General features: G+C 33.0%; 1 long non-coding RNA gene across 1 annotated transcript in view; it reads right to left on the bottom strand.

The window, feature by feature from the left end:
* Positions 1-213: 213 nt before the first annotated feature.
* LOC118146383 (uncharacterized) overlaps positions 214-7,001 on the bottom strand; it is a 139,032-nt gene continuing 132,244 nt past the window's right edge. The window contains exon 5 of the long non-coding RNA XR_004732152.3: positions 214-406. This is a non-coding gene — a long non-coding RNA (uncharacterized LOC118146383). The remainder of the gene's footprint in view (positions 407-7,001) is intronic.

The following is a 7,001-nucleotide window of genomic DNA, read 5'->3' as shown; positions in this document are numbered from 1 at the left end:
AGACGAAGTTTAAATTTGATGTGTATTAAGGCATCAAAAACCTCCAGGAGCACTCATGTTGAGTTAAAGAAGCCAAATACATGTGATCATACACTTAATAATCCTATTAATATAAAGTTCTAAACAGGCAAATTTATGGTGATAGAATTCATAATAGGGTTGTATTACTTATACATCACTGCATAACAAATTATGATAAATTCAGAGGCTTAAAGCAACACATTTATTATTCCATGATTTCTGTGTGGTAGGAAGTCATGCATGGTTTAGCTGGGTCGTCCGTGTAGGATCTCACAAAGCAGCGATCAACGTGTTTGCTCAGTTGAATTGTCATCTGGAGGTTTGGCTGAGAATCTCTTTCCAAATGCATGCACCCAGGTGGTTGGCAGAATTTATTTCCTTGGCACTGTAGGAATGAAATATCCCAGTTATTGCTGACTGTTAACCTGAAGCTGCTCTCAGGTCCTAGAGGTGTCCTGCAGTTCCTTCCCTCAATTCCTGACCATGTGGTTTCCTCAACATCATCATTTACTTCCTCAAGCCAATAAGTGTCTGCAGAGCCAATTTGCTAGCAAATAAAGTCATATATAATATGGGTTGGGTTTATATAGTAGGATGGGTTTATATGAAGGCATGAATACAAGAAGACAGAGTTATTGGTAGGTATATTAATCTGTTTTCACACTGCTAATAAAGACATAACTGAGACTGGGAAGGGGAAAAAAGGTTTAATTTAATTTACAGTTCCACATGGCCGGGGAGGCCTTAGAATCATGGCGGAAGGCAAAAGGTCCTTACATGGCAGCAGCAACAGAGAATGAGGAAGAAGCAGCAAAAACAGAAACCTCTGATAAACCCATCAGAGCTGGTGAGACTTATTCATTTATAATGAGACTAGCACGGGAAAGACCAGCGCCCATGATTCGATTACCTCTCCCTGGGTTCCTCCCACAACACATGGGAATTCTGGAAGACACAATTCAAGTTGAGATTTCATGGGGACACAGCCAAACCATATTAGTAGGGCTTTGTGGGGATCCCCTTAAAGTCTGTCTGCCATGTGTGTATATAAAGTTGTATAGAGTACAGGAGGTTTTTTTGGCACCAGAAATATTACATTTCTTTTGGGGGTGGTTATAGCAAAAGGATGGTCATTTCATAATAGTTAGCTAACTATGATTTTATTTTTATGCCTTAAGAATGTTATGTTTTAATTAAACATGTTTTTAAAATAAAGGAAATGTATATACTATACACACATTCATTTATAATATATATATTGTATTTACTATAAATATGATAATACATTATGTAAATGCAAAAATAGAAACTGGCTTTATTAATTACAATGTTTTATTCAATGCTAACTCCATTATTTAATAATAAAGGAATAGCTTTCTTTTCCAATGCGTATAATCTATGGTAATATACTAGTCATTAGCTTCTTATACCAAACCTCAAAGCAGAGGAATACATAAAGGAAGGTATTTTACAGAATTTGATACCTCCAGTAGTCAAAAGTCAAACAAAATTTGAAATACGATCAAGTATTTTCACAGAGATCATCACATGTATACATATTCTTGTCTTAAATTGATGAAATTTTTACTGAAAAACCCATTAATATAATTAGTAACAAAGAAAATCTAAACTTCCAAAAAATATTTGGTACTTTATAGGACAAATTCTTCTATCATAGTCAAATCAGATTATATAACAACAAAGAAGCAAACATATAACCTCAAATATATCAAGAAAAGAGAACAAAATTTTACCCCTTAAAAGGGAAGAAACAATATTATAAATATTTCCTAATTCAAGCAATGTTAAATCCAGAATTATAAATTATCTAGATGTGAATCAAAGTAACAAATCATGGCAAAATATGAGTTTAAGCTAAAGCTACACTCAGAGAAATATTTATACTTCTAAATATTTTTAAATTTAAAAAATAAACTTGTGGATAAATTATTTTTTTCAAGAACCTAGCAAAGTAAAACTAAAAATGAACCAAAATATTGAGAGGAATGTTTTTATAAAGACAAAAATCAAAACCAATGAAATAAGGAAGTGGAGAAATTACATCTAATCCGATAAATAGGTATTTTTCAAAACATTCGTTGGTTTGATTAAAGAAAATAAATATATCCAAAATTAAGAATCAAAAGTATTAACCTGATTTCTATAAAATGTATAGAAAGTTACAAAAGACCATTGTGTAGAATTCTTTGAGAATATATTTAAACTATAAAAAAGAGATAATTTTGTAACAAAATATAAATAACACTTTGAGAAAGTTATAAAGTCCTAGCAGAAAAGTAATCATAGGAAAGTTTTAGAAATTTTTAAATAAATGTACTTTCACTTATTTATTTATTTATTTAGAGGCAGGCTCTCGCCCTGTTACCCAGGCCAGAATGCAATGGCAGGATCTCAGCTCACTGCCATGTTCAAGCTACTCTCAGGTCTCAGCCTCCCCAGCTAACTTTATGTATTTTAGTAGAGATAGAGTTTCATCATGTTTGCCAGACTGGTCCCAAACTCTTGGCTTTGAGTGATCTGCCCACCTCAGCCTCTCAAAGTGCTGGGACTACAGGCATGGGCCACCATGTCCGGCCTAAATAAATGTAACTTAAAAGGTGCCAAGACTGGGCACAGTGGCTCAAGCCTGTAATCCCAGCACTTTGGAAGGCCAAGGCAGATGGATCACCTGAGGTCAGGAGTTCGAGACCATCTTGGCCAACATGGCAAAACCCTGTCTTCACTAAAAATACAAAAATTAGCTGGGCATGGTGGCAGGTGCCATAATGCCAGCTACTGGGGAGGCTGAGCATGAGAATCGTTTGAACCCATGTGGGGGAGGTTGCAGTGAGCCAAGATTGCGCCACTGCACTCTAGCTTGGGCGACAAGAGCAAAACTCCGTTTAAAAAATAAAAAGGTGCCAAACACAGATGAGTTTTTTAGTTTCTTAGGAGTTACATAAAAATTTAGTTTAAAGCTGATTCATAACTGATAGGTCCATACCAAAGACAAACTCAATTTTATGGGTTAGCATAAATTTTCTTATCCAAATCTGAAATAGTGCAAACACCATAGACAAAATTCATTTATAAATGTAGCTGTGAAATCCAAGATAAAATATCAATAAATCATGTTAGAATTAGATACTTCTGAGCAAGTTGAGATTATTCTAAGAGTGCAAAAAAGTTCAGTGTTAATTAATCTATCAAATTGTGAACAATATATTTAAATTAAAATAAAAAATAACAACCAGAAAATATTAGCTGAGACATATATTAATTTTAGAAAACAAAAATACAATCTAAGTAAAATTCGATAAACGTAAAATACAAATAGTAGAAAACTACCTATATGTGATCCTATTTATCTACCCCAAACTGCTAGCAAGCATCATCTTAAAAAGCTAAATGCTAAAGCCAGTTTCACTGAAATCTGGATCCAAACAGGTGTGGTTGATCTCACCACTATTAATCAGCACTTTAGATGTTTATTCAATTAATATAATTCAAAATATTTTATAACATGAACATTAATAAGTAATGAACAAATGTAATTAACTCAGAATTATTACATGCCTGTGTTTTAGAAAAATCCAAGTGAATCTAATATATAGGAATTAATAAGTTAATTGGACAGTCAGTTATAAAATAAATCTATAAATTCCCCAATATTTCTTTATTAAAAATAATGTCAAGAATGAAAATGAAAAATGTATATAATAATGGCCACAAAAATATAAATACCTAAAAATGAATTTAATAAGATAGATAGATATACATACATATGGCACCTAATATAAAGAAATTTAAAAAGTGTTATAGAAGAGCATAAAATAAGATCTTGGTAAGTAGAGTAACAGATCATTTCACTACACGGTATGAATTAACATGAAAATGACATTTCCTACTAACTATATTAATATCAGATTATTTAAATATACTTTTAAAAATATACTTTGAATCATATCATCAACTGACATTTTCTGGAAAGAGAAGAAAATGTAGGCCCATCTGTAATTTCATATGGAAGAATAAATATATGAAAATAATTAAGGAAAAGAACAAAAATGTGGTCAATAGTGATAAAGGATTTGTATCTACCCCACATTAAAAAGTTCTTTCCATGTTAATGGTGTGTCATTAGAATAAGGATAGGCAAGTGGATAAGCAGAAGAAAATAGAAAGTTCAGGGAACATTTTTATTTAATAAAAGAATTTAATATATATAAAAGATGGCAATTATATTTGGTGGAAAAGACATTATTTAAACATTGAAGAATGACTAGATGCTTTCCATTTATCCCTCTATGTTGGTGCTACAAGTCACATATGTAATTTCAAGCAGTAGCCACAATTGAAAAGTAAAAAGAGACAGATGAAATTAATTTTATTATATTTCATTTAATCTATTACCATTTCAATGCAATGAATATAAACAATTATAAATGAGTATTGCTTATTTATTTTCTTTGTTTTTCCTACAAATTCTTTGAAATCCAGCACTTATTTCATACATACAAAACATCTCCATTCAGACTGGCCACATTTCAGATACTCAGTACCTGCATGTACCTAATGCCTGCCACACTGGATCCTGTCTCCAATCCTCACCATTTGTTGAGACCAAAGCTGTGGACTGCATTAATCAGTCCCCTTGTTATCTGTTTTCCAATTCAGCCAAAGAGAGACATCAAAGTGATGAACTTAGTAAAAGAAGAGTGACGTTGCCTGTTTATTCCTCCATATACCTCTCTGCTGGACTGTGAGTTTGTTTTATTGCTCTCCTGGGGCAATAAATTCAGTTAGGTGGTCTTCTCCTGTGAGGTCCTGGTAACACATTTCTCCTCCTCTTACCTCTCCAAGTCCAAAGGAGGAAAAGGATGCTTCACTATTTGTTGGTTTTCTTCAACCTTGCCCTCTCCCTTGTAAATTATCCCTTTATGAAATTGTCTACTTTTAGTCTGTTTGTTATTTTTCATCCCAGGATCCTGATTGATGTAACTATTATATTAGAAGAATGTAAAAGTATACCTCATAGAAGAATGTAAAAGTATACCTCATCTCATATCACATGCAACACACACACACACACACACACACATGCACACACCCTAGATGAGTTACAACTTTAAATATAAGATATAAAAGACAAAGCTTTTGAAGGAAATATTTGTATAATTTTGTGGAGAGAAGCAAAAAAGCCAAGAAGCCATAAAGTAATAAGTAAAACAAACAAACAAAACCCCCTGACAGATTAGATGATATTGTACTCAAAATTCTTGTATGGCTAAATGTATCAAAAATAGTCAAAAGAAAAAAAAAGACAAGAAAATACTGACATCACAAAAAATAGATGAAATATTAATTTCTATAATATAAAAAGATTTATAAATTAAAAAAATAATAATCCAACAGAAGAAAAATGGACAATAAAATTGAGTAGGAAGTTCATGAGAAATTAAATGCAAACATCAAATAAGCACTTAAAAGACACCCAGCTTCACTAGTAGATAATTGCAAATTAAAACAATAATGTGTTTTTTTTTTTCTATTAGTTGCCAAAACAAGCTTCGTCATGGAGACCCCAACCCAGGCGGTGCTGAAGGAATTAAGAAACAGAAACAAAGACAGAGTGCAAAACTGGGATCAGAGTGGGACGTTAGGGGACTGGCAGCATTTCCCAGCTGCAAGCCCAGAGCAGACTCGGACCCACATATTTATTCCTTGTGAGCAAGTGATTATTTTTAATAAGCAGGTTTTGTTCATAGAATAAAGATAGACTAACCAGGCAGACAGTGCCTGTTCACTGCTAAAATAGAAATAAGCTAGAAAGCACTCTTTGTGAGTCAGCAATGGGGACAAGATCATATATCCTGTGTTTCAGGAACTGGTTTAACTAGTGCATGACCAGTATATATTGCTTACTATTTTAGCAGTTTTCTTCCTGGGGATGGCTCGGTGTTCCTTGCCATTGCCTCTCTGCAAACAACATATACTCCATCACATACACATCAAGACCTCCTCCCAACAATTGGCAAAATGGAAAGGATAATTTTCAGTTAGTGCTAAAAAAAAGTTTAGGAATAGCTGCATCCTCACAGATGACTGATGTGAGTGTAAATTAAGATAACTATTTACTTATTGGATAGGAAACCCCATGATTATGGTAAGTAATCATGGGGTTTCCTTACCCCATGAATGAAGTAAAAGTATTAGTTAATATTATCAAAAAAGAAGAAAATAATAAAGGAAAAACACACGCATTTATATGTATATAGAAAACTATTATGACTAGATAGGTATAATATTAATTAATTATATCAATAAGTTGGGATTGAAGAGGGAGAAGTCACAGTATTACAGTTACATGGAGAAAAATATGTAATCGTTCATTACAAAGAGCAAATACTTTGAAATAAGAATAAATAACAACAAAGGAAAACTATACAAAACATTATTTAATCTTTAAAAAATATAACAACAATGTTCTGTTAACATCCTAAAGTCAGATTCTGGATTCAATCTGAGTAACTGAACCTTGCAAAAAGAAGTTTCCACTCATAAAGAACCAGATACCTATCAGACTGACCTACTATGGGCAGTGCATGGGAGTGGCAAAAAAAAAAAAAAAAACTGACCTACTATCAAACCTTCTGTGCATTGAGATCAGTTACCAGTTTAGCTCCTTATGATTGTTGTACACTGATGAATTCATTACCTAATATTAATATAATTATTTTAACAACTGATTTGAGAGTTTGGCAATCGATCTGTCCAAGTTTAATGCAGAAAAAAAGTCTGAATTGGGGAAATGTGCTTCCCTTTAGTCTTATCTCAGGAAGTTTGAGTTTATCAGCAATTCTTTCTTTCTTTTTTTCTTTCTTTCTTTCTTTTCCTTCCTTCCTTCCTTCCTTCCTTCCTTCCTTCCTTCCTTCCTTCCTTCCTTCCTTCCTTCCTTCCCTCCTCCTCCTCCTCCCTTT

The sequence above is a fragment of the Callithrix jacchus genome, chromosome 12, assembly GCF_049354715.1.
Source record: "Callithrix jacchus isolate 240 chromosome 12, calJac240_pri, whole genome shotgun sequence".
In the NCBI taxonomy this organism is placed as follows: Eukaryota; Metazoa; Chordata; class Mammalia; order Primates; family Cebidae; genus Callithrix; species Callithrix jacchus.
The sequence above is the reverse complement of the archived record's forward strand: the minus strand, read 5'-3'. Positions and strand labels throughout refer to the sequence as shown.